Source organism: Acipenser ruthenus, chromosome 14, assembly GCF_902713425.1.
Source record: "Acipenser ruthenus chromosome 14, fAciRut3.2 maternal haplotype, whole genome shotgun sequence".
NCBI lineage: Eukaryota > Metazoa > Chordata > Actinopteri > Acipenseriformes > Acipenseridae > Acipenser > Acipenser ruthenus.
Genome location: NC_081202.1, coordinates 29,235,639 through 29,250,583, shown reverse-complemented (window position 1 = coordinate 29,250,583; position 14,945 = coordinate 29,235,639). Strand labels below are relative to the sequence as shown.

General features: G+C 39.3%; 1 protein-coding gene across 1 annotated transcript in view; it reads left to right on the top strand.

Moving 5' to 3' along the window:
* Nucleotides 1-9,316: 9,316 nt before the first annotated feature.
* Nucleotides 9,317-14,945, top strand: part of LOC117419809 (xylosyl- and glucuronyltransferase LARGE1-like) — a 133,264-nt gene continuing 127,635 nt past the window's right edge. The window contains exon 1 of the mRNA XM_034032987.3: nucleotides 9,317-9,546. The gene's annotated coding sequence lies outside the window, so the exon portion shown is untranslated. The remainder of the gene's footprint in view (nucleotides 9,547-14,945) is intronic.

The window sequence follows — 14,945 nt, the reverse complement described above, 5'->3', positions numbered from 1 at the left end:
CGCTGTGTCTGGAGAAAATCAGACAGGACTGGGTCAAGGTGCTCCTAGTAACGCCTTATTGGCCCAGGAGGTTTTAAACCCTGATGCAGCTCCTGAGCGGCCAGCCGAGGAGACTGCCCAAGCGCCGTGACCTGCTCAGTCAGGCACAGGGGACCTTATGGCATACTGACCCATCGAGTCTCTAGCTGTGGGTCTGGCCCCTGAAAGATTGCATTGAGCCGTCAGCATCTGTCAAATAGGGTTACTGATATCTTATAAAATGCCAGAGCAGCGTCCACATGTTCCCTTAATAGTTTTGAATATTATAGAAAAAGTCATATCTAATAATAGAAGGGAATAGAGTAAGAAAAACTCTGTGTAATGTACATTTCCTATATCGGACGATAACAGATATATTTAACTCAATAGTATCTGCTGCTTCTATAGGAATGTTGTATCTTGTCACAGTGACATAATCAAATGGCTATCTGAGTTGAAATCAAGCACATGTTAAACTACTTCATCACAAAACGGACAGGGGCCTTAGATTCCTTGCTAGCACACAGATATGACAGACCATGTGAATGGCTGTGAATCACAGTCTCATATTGCTCTACCCATACAGGACATGCTGCGTGAACAAGCTACGTGTATACTCAAACTGCCTTCTGCACTACTGCCCTGCACTTAACCACTGAATTATGCAAACCCACTACATTCCCCACTGCAGCCCTGCACTTTAACCACTGAGCAACTCAAACCTACTGCATTGCACACTGCAGCCCACACTCTAACCACTGAGCTACAGTCCTCAAACCCACTTTCACATACCACTGAACCAGTGTATAACTAATATTCTGTATAGGGAACACTGTGCAATATTTGTTTAACCTATTGTACACTGTGTTGCCATTACTGGTATTGTAGTCTACTAAAGTTTCATCAGGGTAACAAACACACTGGGTCTAAGGCTGAGCCATGGACCAAAACTACAGCCTTGCTACTCAAACCTAGAGGCAACAACTTGTAGCTTATTAACTAAAATAATATTAGTACAGACCCTAATCTCTACTCTGGTCATCAAGACCAGTTTAATGTGAAATGGAAAAATGTATCCATCCTTAAAAGAAAGTCATCTTCAGGAACCAGCAGGGGAGACAATTTCATTGTGCTGTAATTTCTGTGTCGTACTCGGGAGTGGAGCTGCAAAGCACTGAAGAGGAACAAGGACTAAATGAAGTGAGACTCAGAGGATCACAAAACAGCCAAGCATTCAGTCAGCCATCATCAACTGTTTCAATTACTGTACTTAGAGAACATAGTTCAAAACTTCAGAAGCTCAGCTTGTTCATACCGCTGTTTAGCAGCTGTGTCTGTGTCAGTGACTGAAGACAGAACTGAATCTTTTTATGCTGCAGAAATGCAGTTGTCACTCATTTTAGTGATGTTCAGTTGAGCTTCAATAAAACTGGGTTTGGAAAAGTGAAAAGGGATATTAAGCAATCTAGTCCCTTAACAGATAATATTCTATGGCAATGTAGTGCTAAGGTGGCTGTGCTGTGGTTCTGTACAAAAGGACAATACCAGTACAGTGGTTCAATAGTATGAGCCACGAACCAAAGTAGCAATATTTTCATATGTTGACATACAGTACCAATAGTATCACAACTCCATGATGGCCCAAATACACACTGTCAATCTATTGCAGTACTGTGGTACCATACTGATACCTCTATGCTATATTTGTTCAAATTTTATTATGTTGTCATTGCTGGTAATACTGTGGTCTGCTGTTGCTTCTTCAGAGTTAACGACAGGTATTATAAAGTTATCCCAATGGTAGTTTCAAATCTCATGATATGTGACATATCTGCTAATGAGAAAATTACCTTAAGGTAACAGCTAATTAAAGCAGGGTTGGTCATTGTATAACCTTTTCATAAAATACATGTACATAAAATTGACTAATACTATATACTATTCAAATGAACGTGTGTACTACAGATGACAGTTTGTCTTGTTCATATTCTTCTAAGACAGGCTTAAAAGCCTAGTAAAAAAAAAAAGTAGTATCTAATACTGATTGTTGCTACCATCCCAAAACAAATTTAGATCATCCTAAATACCTCAAAAAAAAATGTACGGAATGGGTTACTATGTTGCTTCTGATGAGTCATTATGTATATCCCACTGCAGTGGGACCAGAGTAAGGGCGGATATGTAAAAAGTCGGATAAATATCATTATTCACAGCTGTAACAATTACTATATTCACACAATTAGTGTTTGGAGATTCAGCTTTTATTAGTGAGCTTCCCTAAATCACTTGCTTAGAAAGATACAAGGTATTCGTGGTGTATACACACACACATTAGATTCAGGTAATTTACACAGTAGCAAAATGTATAGATTTACAGAGAACAAAATAAACTGCAAGTAGTGTCCATTTGCTCAAACAATATTTAAAAAAAAAAAGTAAAAGAAAAGTAGAAAACTGAAGTTACAATAGAAATGAAATGCGCAGTACTTATATTACTGTGTTGGAGTAAAAAAGTTGAGTCGGATCGGCTTTGAGTTGCTGTTCCAGCCAGTCCAAAGAAACTGTCGGAGCCCGATGCAAACCTTTTAATCTGTGATGCAGACTTTTTAATATCCATCACAGTGCTCTTTCCAATTCCAAAATCATATGCTATTTTATCCCTGTTAACTCACTTTAACCGAAGTGAAAGTATTTCCAGCTTTTTTTCAATATTTATGTCAGCAGGTATTATATTTAATACCTGCTGACATAAATATGTTAAAGGGAATGACCTGCTTGCACACTCCTAGATTAAAGTCTCTTTAAAAGATGTTACTGTAGTAATGCTTGGCAAATGAGTTAAGGTTTTGTTACATTGTACATTTTATATTAGTTATTAAAAACATTACTATATATTAACTTACAATTCATAAATAATGAACAACATTTGTTAATGTATTAGTAAGCTTCTTGTTAACAGTTAATACAATAAAAAAAAGTTCCCTTAAAAAAGCATAACCCAAAACTCTAAAATATATTAATGTACGTGTGTTTATTTGTGAATATATTATAAATGCATTGTGCCTAATAATTAAATAAGATAATATCACATAAAATTACTATATATTGACTTAAAAATGTCTTAATTTTACAAGTGAAAAATAAATAGGGCTTAGTGCTGCAATATGTCAATATTTTTTTCATCCTATTACAGTGAATATTTATATGCATTTAGATGCATTCCCAGACTCTTAATAAAAAAGAAAGGTTGTTTTTTTGTGAAATGATGGATTGATCTGCCTAGAGTTCAGGCTCGCTGTAAATAACCAAATCTCTGCTGAGAGGAAGGTGTATATTTGTTTTGCTTGCTGCGGCGGACACCATTTCATGCTGAAACAAGCCGGCAGCCAGGGGGGAATCGGCTCTTGTGATGTCTTCTTTTACAAGCCCTGCTCTGCTTACAGACCTGCCGCTTTCAGAAAGCTCACCTACACTCCATACATTTCAAACATGGGGGCCAAAGCAAAACTGCTGGGGCCAAGGCAAAACCGCTGGGGCCAAAGCAAAACTGCTGGGGCCAAAGCAAAACTGCTGGGGCCAAAGCAAAACCGCTGGGGCCAAAGCAAAACCGCTGGGGCCGAAGCAAAACCGCTGGGGCCGAAGCAAAACCGCTGGGGCCAAGGCAAAACTGCTGGGGCCAAGGCAAAACTGCTGGGGCCAAGGCAAAACCGCTGGGGCCAAAGCAAAACCGCTGGGACCAAAGCAAAACTGCTGGGGCCAAAGCAAAACTGCTGGGGCCAAAGCAAAACCGCTGGGGCCAAAGCAAAACCGCTGGGGCCAAAGCAAAACCGCTGGGGCCGAAGCAAAACCGCTGGGGCCGAAGCAAAACCGCTGGGGCTGAGTCATTGTCATTTAAAGATAGGCCTTAAATTAGGTTTTCTTTTTTGGAACAGGAAGGCTTTTCCCCTATCTACTAGATTAAAGTTAGCGACTGCTACTATTTTCCCTGTTTTACATTATTGTGATTATATTTACCATTTTAAGCAGTCTCTAAACTAGATGTATTTATTATATGATTCATGTGGGAGATTTCCTCCAGAGTGATCCCCTTTGACACACTATTGTCACATGTACAGTACATAAAACTAGCCTGGCTCTCACTTATGAACCATACACTTTTCATTGGCAATTGTTTTGTGTTTAAGGTTTTTAAAGGCTTGGCACCTCCCTATCCGAGTGTTGTGATAGAAAGGACTAGCATTGGCAATAGTTTACGCTTTCAGGATTCTGTTCATTTGGCTGTTCCAAGGGATTGAACACATTTGGCAGATTTTTCTTTTGCACATCAGCTCCCGAAGACATTGTTTCCATCATAGTATCAAGATGGAATTTGATAATCTGATAATTAACGTTTTTGATAATTATATAGCATTTGATAATTAAAGTTTTTAAAGATATTATCTAGGAAATGCTTAGAACCTCCTGCCACATTAACAAATATATATACTGTATGTCTTATTTATTCTACTCTTTGATCTCTGTATGCTGCTGATTACTTCTGAACCACACATTTTTATCGTTTTTTCAGCACCTCCTTGTAAATGTGGCCTTGATCTCAATAGATAAATCTCCTGGTTAAATAAAAAAATAATAATAATCTTGATTTCTGTGATTTATAATAAGTTGTTTGTAGGGTGATTGATTTATTGTATAAGAGATGTTGTTTCACATCCCGTTCACCCAAACTGCACAAGATGCAGTTACAATATACAATAAGAGACAATCCTCTATTTAAGGATAATAAGATATTTAGCTAAGAAAGAGTCTGAGTGGGGGTAATGGGTAATCCACACCCAGGTCATTCTGTATTCCTATAAAATGGATGTAGTATAACTGCAACATCAGTAGCAGTGTGGAGTAGTGGTTAGGGGTCTGGGCTCTTGACCGGAGGGTCGTGGGTTCAATCCCAGGTGGGGGACGCTGCTGCTGTACCCTTGAGCAAGGTACTTTACCGAGATTGCTCCAGTAAAAACCCAGCTGTATAAATGGGTAATTGTATGTAAAAATAATGTGTAAAAAAATAATGTGATATCCTGTAACAATTATAAGTCGCCCTGGATAAGGGCGTCTGCTAAGAAATCAATAATAAAATGTTTTGATTATATTGAGCTGATTATATATTCAGTGATACCAATATACACAGTAAGGGGTCTGAGTTGGATAAAAGTGGTGTATTGACTCTAGCTGATATTAAATCTGGTGCCTAAAGGGTGCTCAATTGCTTGCAATTAGCTATCAATAAACTACATTCTGTTTCAAGGCTGGTATCCAGATACAGTTGTTAGGGAAGTGTATATAATGTACTGTATATTGAGAAGCACTCTCTTGGGAGCCTACAGTGTTCAATTTTATCTGGATATAGCCTCTGTGAAATTGAGGAATGTTGCTTCCCCCTCCCAGTCCATGTAAAGAAAGGTTAGGGAAGCTTTTGTTAGATTCATGGAAGATGATTTCCACAGGGATGTGGGATGCTCTAAAGGCTTTCATCGGCCGAGTCTCCTGCTGTGGACAGATTTCAGACAAGAAAAACACCAGCAAATGAATCTGCTCCGAGAGAATTGGCGTACCTGCTCTGTGCATGAACAGAGGACTTCAGTCACGGATATAAACCTAGAGCCACAAAAAAAAAAAAAACCTCAAATGATCCCATGGTCAAGTGTCTTTTTAGAAGCTAAGCTCTTTCCCCTGGGTCTCTTTCTTAACATTTTCCTACCTTTATTCTCACTCGGCTGGAATTGCAAGATGAATTCTAGTAGAATCTCATTGAAATGGCATTGGGAAAGGAGGTGCCCCTGATAAGAAAGCCACTCCCTGGGTACCTAAATGAAAAACATCCTACACGGCTCTGTTTTGGCACATCTTGCTCACTAGCTGTAACCTGTTTGGGTCATTGTGCATATCGATTGACTCCTTTCAGATGTTAAGACTTTTTTGCAGCTGTCATCTTCCCCATACTAGTCATCAATCACTTCTGATCACATGTACATGGATCAGTAGTTGTCTTCAAGAAAACGTGACACAGTGGGGTCTATTCAGTTGGTAAAAACTGCCACAGCTTAAATGTTAAAAAAGGACCAAACCAGACATTCTACTTCATTTTAAAGCCCAAACTCCCTGTTGCACAAACTGTTAAGAGCTGTTGGTGTTTTGCAAAGTCCCCTTATTTTAATTATTGAAATGCTGTTGGTATTTATGTTCGCCACTGTTTAAATCAGTTGACTAGACACCAGTGTTCCTTGCTTGCCCAGTTACATTTGCAGAGTGGGATACAGATTTTCATATTTTGAAATGATGGCATACACACTTGTAATTCATTGCAGTACTATATCATCCTTATTGATGTGTTACTGTATCAGGGCCACTGTGAACTATTTGTTCTATTATCTGCTGTGTTACCATTTACGGTAATGCTGTGTATGCTGTTTATTTTGGGGTAATTCACAGGTATAATCCCATGATTATTTAATGATTGGTACTAGCTATCCATTACATAAACTGGCCCCTTTGCAAAGGCTGAAAAGAGCTGATGTGATGCCCACTGGACTTGTTTTGTTCTATTTCCATTATTATATTTAAACCTGGAGTGCCCTGCTGCTCAGTCAGTAATTATTCCCACTAATTAGAATAAGGGAGTTTGCTAGGAGCCTTCCATGCTTTTGGAGTTCATTATTGTTGTAAGGGCCTGCAGGCTAACATGGAGAAGAGAGAAAGAGATGTAGACAGGGAGATAACTAGCAAAACAAAACAAAAAAGAAGAAGCGATGTCAAAGGGAGCAAATTAATTACCTGAACACAAATTCAATTTGAAAGAATATATAACCGCTGTGTTTAACTCACTGACACCTTAATTAGAAGAGCTGCAGAGCCCTGGGTTTTTTCCATGTGTGGAGAGGAGGGAGGCTTAGATGGACAAAGGAAAGAAATGCAGAGAGAAGGTAAAAGAGCTTCATTTTATATATACCGCATTCTGCCGAGTCAACATCCCGGTTTTCAATAACCAAGCGCAAAAAATACCTGAGTGGAAATATCACAGCTCACGTGAAAAAACTTCTTAGAAATAGTTGCTCTGTGCATTAATGCTGCTTCTGGGTCATTGATACGCATTGATACGCGTATTGTTTACTTGTGTCTGTCACCCGGGTGAATTATATATATATATATATATATATATATATATATATATATATATATATATATATATATATATACAGTACTGTGCAAAAGTTTTAGGCAGGTGTGAAAAAATGCTGTAAAGTAAGAATGCTTTCAAAAATAGACATGTTAATAGATTATATTTATCAATTAACTAAATGCAAAGTGAGTGAACAGAAGAAAAATCTAAATCAAATCCATATTTGGTGTGACCACCCTTTCCCTTCAAAACAGCATCAATTCTTCTAGGTACACTTGCACAAAGTCAGGGATTTTGTAGGCATATAGTCAGGTGTATGATTAAACAATTATACCAAACAAGTGCTATTTATCATCAATTATTATTATTATTATTATTATTATTTATTTCTTAGCAGACGCCCTTATCCAGGGCGACTAACAATCGTAAGCAAATACATTTCAAGTGTTACAATACAAGTAATACAATAACAGCAAGAAATACAATAACTCAACAATTCAATATGTAGGTTGAAACACAATCATTAACTGAAACAGAAACAGCTGTGTAGAAGGAATAAAATTGGGTGAGGAACAGCCAAACTCAGCTAACAAGGTGAGGTTGCTGAAGACAGTTTGCTGTCAAAAGTCATACACCGTGGCAAGACTGAGCACAGCAACAAGACACAAGGTAGTTCTACTGCATCAGCAAGGTCTCTCCCAGGCAGAAATTTCAAGGCAGACAGGGGTTTCCAGATGTGCTGTCCAAGCTCTTTTGAAGAAGCACAAAGAAACGGGCAACGTTGAGGACCGTAGACACAGTGGTGGGCCAAGGAAACTTACTGCAGCAGATGAAAGACACATCAAGCTTACTTCCCTTCGCAATCGGAAGATGTCCAGCAGTGTCATCAGCTCAGAATTGGCAGAAAACAGTGGGACCCTGGTACACCCATCTACTGTCCGGAGAAGTCTGGTTAGAAGTGGCCTTCATGGAAGACTTGCGGCCAAAAAGCCATACCTCCGACGTGGAAACAAGGCCAAGCGACTCAACAATGCACGAAAACACAGGAACTGGGGTGCAGAAAAATGGCAGCAGGTGCTCTGGACTGATGAGTCAAAATTTGAAATATTTGGCTGTAGCAGAAGGCAGTTTGTTCGTCGAAGGGCTGGAGAGCGGTACACGAATGAGTGTCTGCAGGCAACAGTGAAGCATGGTGGAGGTTCCTTGCAAGTTTGGGGCTGCATTTCTGCAAATGGAGTTGGGGATTTGGTCAGAATTAATGGTCTCCTCAATGCTGAGAAGTACAGGCAGATACTTATCCATCATGCAATACCATCAGGGAGGCATCTGATTGGCCCCAAATTTATTCTGCAGCATGACCCCAAACATACAGCAAAAGTCATTAAGAACTATCTTCAGCATAAAGAAGAACAAGGAGTCCTGGAAGTGATGGTATGGCCCCCACAGAGCCCTGATTTCAACATCATCGAGTCTGTCTGGGATTACATGAAGAGAAAGAAGCAACTGAGGCTGCCTAAATCCACAGAAGAACTGTGGTTAGTTCTCCAAGATGTTTGGGCCAACCTACCTGCCTAGTTCCTTCAAAAACTGTGTGCAAGTGTACCTAGAAGAATTGATGCTGTTTTGAAGGCAAAGGGTGGTCACACCAAATATTGATTTGATGTACATTTTTCTTCTGTTCACTCACTATGCATTTTGTTAATTGATAAATATAAACTATTAACATGTCTATTTTTGAAAGCATTCTTACTTTACAGCATTTTTTCACACCTGCCAAACACTTTTGCACAGTACTGTATATACCGTATTTGCTCGAGTATAAGCCGAGAAATTTAACCCCAAAACACAATCCTGAAGTTTGGGGGGTCAACTAATACACGAGTAAAAAGAAAAAAAACCTTGTCAGCAAACCTTTAATGTCTGCAAAAGTCAGGGCCGGTGTGTGGTTACTGCAGTCCCCGTCTGTACCTAGCAGGATTTAGGATCCAGGACAGTCCTGTGCAGGCATGCATTCAGTGCGCGAGGCAAGTTCACATACAGTACTTAGCAACGCACCTGCAGGTCTGCTGGGAGGGACTGCCTAGCTTTGAGGCTTGCTCACTGCCGCTTGTTTGTTATTTTTCTTTATCAGTAGTTTGCATTAGCGCTTGAAAAGAAAGAAAGTTAGGTTAAGATCAAGTTAACTTAGTTCAGAGTAATGTTTCACTGAACATGCTTTTATGATTCACTACACTGCCGCTGTGTACCTGCATTGCTGTGCCTATCTTTCCCTTGTGGATTACAAACTAATGAAGAACGAAGATTTAATTTGGACGTTAAAACTCAGAAGATCGCATTGATGCACTTCTCTAAAATGGGTGAGATAAACACAGTTTAATCATTTTTTCTTGCTGAATAACTTGGATATTGATTTTTAAATGCGCATATTTTTTGCTACTGAGCTTGTAGCCCACGCCTTGTATTTTTTTTTTTGTGCTGGACGATTGATTTAAACAAACGGAACATTGCAACCTTACGGTCAGTTAATTTACGGGGGATGAAGTTTAAATGTACGCTCTCCGGTTAATATTATTCATTCAGAATTAATTATGTGTTGTGGTTGTTGCATTGAATTGCGCGCTTGCCTGTGCAAGTGCTGCGTTTGTTTTTAGTTTTTTTTGTTTTGTTTTTTGCAAGCTTGATTTCATGTCCTTGTTGGAGTGCAAACTGTTTTTCTTGTGTTAAGCAAATAGTGCAAGTTATGTGTTTTTTTTTTTGTTGTCAATCAAGTCTTCTGTACTTAAATATTTTAGATATTCTTATGTTTGGCACAGTAACTAGTTCTAATTTCTGGGAACGAGTTGGCTATAGGCTACAGCGTGACCCTGCAGCAGAGTGAACGCACCTCCATTGACATTGTTGTGGGCAAATCCTTGTTGCCAGAGCAAATGCTTCTAATTTCTCTCAAATCAAAACGCAAACATCTCAAGATTTGGCGAAAACGATTCCGTAACATTGTCTATATATAAAAAAAATGAATCCCAGGTTTGTTTACAGGAGCTGTCACATAAAACACAGACGCAGTTTCACTGAATTACAGCCAGACCACACCACCTCCCACATTCCATTGAAATACATACAAAAAACAAACAAAAAAGTACTGTATTGTAAATGGCGGCTAGGTGGAAGTGCTTATAAAATTGTTGTTTTAGCAAATCTGAGCTCAAACGCAGTCAGGATATCTAAATACATATATTTAGGAAAACTAACGCCATAAGTGTACTAGTAACAGCTTCGATTTCAGGAGTTAACGTACCATCAATAATAAATGAAAATATTACAAAAAAAAAAAAAAAAATGAGGGGCTCGACTTTTACTTGATTGAATACGATATATCATCCTTTCTTGGGAATGTTGGACAGACCCCTATAATCGGAGCTGAACGTCTTTGTTTCTTCTGAGACGTTGAGGATAGTAAACTCAAGTGACAGGCGCTGCTTTGAGGCTGTCACAGTCTGACTGCAGGCTTCTCTGATTCACTGGCTGAATCTTGTACTGTCATTGTCGACAGGCTTGAGAGCTGCAGACGTACCTAATATCAAGAGGAATAGATGAATGGAAATAAAATGGCATTCTCTGAATATTTGCAAACCATTCAAGAAGTGTTCTTTTATCAATCATATCACTGGGGATGAAAAATATTATTGTTGAAGACAATTTGAAAGAGCAAAACTACGTTTGTTTACTTGTTTCCTAAATAGTTTCCCTTTTAAATTTATATTTAAGGATTAACACCTTCGGTGCTACTAGGGCGTACAGCGTACACCCTAAAAATGTCCTCATAAAGTGCTAGGGGGCGTATGGCGTATGTTTTAAATACATCACGGGGCGTACGGCGTAAATACATCTCACTGTAGCTCAGGCTGTGAGCATCCGATCATTTAAAAAAAAAAAAAAAACATTTACAGAGTGTAGAACGGTTTAAGCTCTCAAAATCATTTAAAAAGTGCATGATTGACGTGTAAACTGCCCTGTATACGATTTCTCCGTGTTATTCAATGTCCTTGAGTCTGGTGCCTTAGACCACTCGGCCATCCTGACTCAAGGACATTGAATAACACGGAGAAATCGTATACAGGCAGGCTTTAAAGTGGCCCAGAAATTGTAATTTTTCATTTTTTTCCACACTGCTGCAACACCATGTTTTTCAGTTAATGGAAGGTTTATTAGATGGTAAACTCTAAAAACAATTTTATTTTAGTAGTTCACAAAAAGTTAAATGTGTTTTCAGAAAAACTGTTAGTTGGAAAGTACAGGGCCCCTTTTTAGTTTATAAAAAATCCTATGTGTGATGATTCTCAGAAAAACTGTTGGTTGAAAAGTACAGGGCCTATTTTTTAGTTATAAAAAGTTCAGTGTGTGGTCAAGCTTATAAAAATTGTAATGTTGAAAGCAAAGAGGTTCTTTTCTTCTGGGTCAAGCAGGACTGTATTTTTCTTGACTGAGATTTCTACCTTGTTCATGGTCAGGAATGAAAGTCTTGCTTCGGATCCCTTCTTTTCCAAGGCAGGTATCAGAACTGTCCCTGTAATGTATTAAAACCTCCTCTGTGTGGGCTCCTGAGTGGCACATCTAGTAAAGGCACTCCGCGTGGAGTGCAGGATGCGTCCTATAGACTGGATGTCGCCGGTTCGATTCCAGGCTATTCCTTTGCCGACCGAGGATAGGAGCGTCCAGGGGACGGTGCTCAATTGGCCGAGCACCGCCCGGGGTGAGGGACAGCTAAGGTCGGCCAGGGTGTCCTCGGCTCACCGCGCACCAGCGACCCCTGTAGTCTGGCCGGGCGCCTGCGGGCTTGCCTGTTAGATGCCCAGGGCTACGTTGTCCTCCGACGCTGCATGGTGAGTCTGCAGTGTGTAAAGAAGCGTGCGGCTGATAGCACACGCTTCGGAGGACAGCGTGTGTTCGTCTTCGCCCCTCCCGAGTCAGCACAGGGGTGGTAGCGGTGGGCTGAGCCTAAAAATAATTGGACATTACTAAATTGGGGAGAAAACAATAAAAATAATTGGCAACCACTAAATTAAAAAAAAAAAAAAACTTCCTCAGTGCTCTCCCTACATTTTATCAATCATAATTACAGCCAGTTGGTATTTCTACTACTAAATTAGACAAAGAGCCTACATGAACACCTGTGCCTACTTTGTATATTTTCCACATGAGGCCAGGCCTAAGGATCTTAACTAGCCTCGTAACAGAGTTTACACATTTCTGGGTTATCAATTACATTTGTGAATGAAACTGTGATGGACTTGGAACCAATTCATTTACACCCCTTTTTCTCCCTGATTTAATCTCCAATTATTTTTCACCGCAAAAACCCCCACAACAGCTTAGGAGAAGGTCAGTCAGTCGGTGTCTTCCAAACCCACCACAAAGCCAATCCCCTCTTTACACCCAGATGCTTCACAGCAAATGTCAGTGAGCAATCAACTCTTGCAGGACAAAAGTAAGCCCTGAAGGTGTCCGTTTCAGCTCACTGGGTGCCTTGCCAGTACAGTAACGCTCCCTGTGGAATCCCCAATGAAGATCATGCTCCTGGACTGTATGACTCGCCCTGTACACCACGTGGACCTTGATTGAGATGTGTTTTGAGATTTTCAGTAAAAATTCAAATTTCACTGAGTTCTGGTGTCGACTTACAATTAGTCCGTATCACATGGAGATGTATGATTATATATTATAAAATGTAAAAATAATCAGTCGTTCAAATGCTCTGACTAATTGACTAAATGAAAGTGTCAAGATCCAACACCCTTTCTTTCAGTACTACATAATTAGATTTTGTGAAAAGAATTCACAAGACTTTTTAAATTTGAAATCTTTATTTTAAAGTGTCAATGAAACAAAGGACAGCATGTTAAATATAAAATTCTTTTTTCAGATGCATAATGGAAGAATTTGACAAGGCTGGACAGGTTGGAAACGGTGTACTGCAGTTAAATTGAAGTTTGTTTCAGTCTTTCACATTTTTGTTCTAGTTTTTCAGCCTTTCCAATTTGCCCTTGCTGTAACTTGAACAAATGCATAATTTTCTTTAATGACCGTCCCTACAAAACCCTTCTATTTTCTCAATCGGGGATTTCCACTACAGTGGCTTTGGCTCGCCTGTTTTCATTTCAAATTAAATTTATTAAAGTAATATTATAATGTAAATCTTTAATAGGTACACTATCGCACAGGATGCAGCTTCTCATGCTAGCCTTCCAAACCACACTGGCCAGGACCAGTAGCAGATAGCAAACTAGAGCAAATCCGATTAGTGCAGTGCTGGTTTAGATGTAGCTGAGTAGCAGAAACAGAGCTCTCCAGTAGCAGTGGGCTATTGGACAGTGTGTACAATAATGCCGCAGAGGAGCCAAGCACAGATTGACTCAGACAGTCACCACCACTATCGCAGGCAGTGTCACTGAGCTCTTATTGATGAGATACAGCACACACAGACGCATGCCACCCCAACCCTTAATGTGAGAATTAACTGCTCCATTAGGGCTCAGTGGTTTTGTGATGTTTACAAAGAGAACATTTAATTAAAAGCTACATCTCTATTCAGCTGTGCAGAAGGGAGATAGAGAGAGTGTCATTCTGCAGCCATTGATGGTGAAAGAGACAGAGACAGAGAGAGACCAGCATCTCAAGCAGAGACAAACGGATTTCTCTCCTTTTCTCTTTTGTTCAGTTTTTCACTCTGATTTGATTCTCTGTTTCATCCTTCATTGCTTCTACTAGGGAGGGGGCAAAAGGCACATCTACCTCCCACCTGATGTATCCAGCAGTGTGGTTTAATTTTTGGCTTTTAGCAATTTCGCTGGGAGTAATTCAAGGACAAACTGCTTTCTTTAAATGGAAAAACAAACTGGCAATGGTCCCAGTTCAGTCCTGAATTATTTGTTTTGCTGGTCTGGTAAACTTTAATTGATATTCATGAAATTTTTGTAAATGATTGTTGGCTTCTTTATGACAGATTTCAAATATACCAAGTCCCTCAGCCCTGAACACCAGGTTGTACTGCTAACCAGTAGAACACACTGCTACCCAGACCCTCAGTTCTTACCACTTGTAGAGCTACTGATTTTCCATTCTGGAGAATGGCAAATTCTGTTTTTCCCACTTTTGTTTTTTCCACTTTTGTTTATCACTTTATTGATAATTAAACATGCCATTTGAACATACATATAATGTTCATAGTTAAAATAAGTACATTAATATTACCACCATTTTCTTTTTTTTTTTATTAAGGCCAAGATTTTCAATCAGACTGTAATAGTAAGTAAAGCACCTGAAGACGGTTGCATGTCATAATGTTTATAAACATCCCTTGGCTCACTGCTGTTCTTAAAATAAGCTGGAAAACTTAATTATATTACAACAGTTCAGAAAACAAATGTCCAGCACAGTTGTGAGAATCATATTTATAGTCTTGTACTAACACTATAGCTCAGTCTACAAATAAAGGTGTTTTGGAAAGACCTGTTTAGCTAATTTCTAGCATTACAGTAACAAATATGAGACAGTTAAGTAACAGTCCAGCAACGTCATGTGAGAGTAATTCTGTGTACAGTATTCCACAAATAGCTTGGCGTTTTACTGGCATTACAATAACCAGGGTAAAATATGAAACACTTTGATAAAAAGGCGCACTGACTGACTCGTTGCTACACATGTTCACTGCTGTTTATCGGCCGATTGTAATTTAAATAGCGCTCCTTTTAATGTAAAC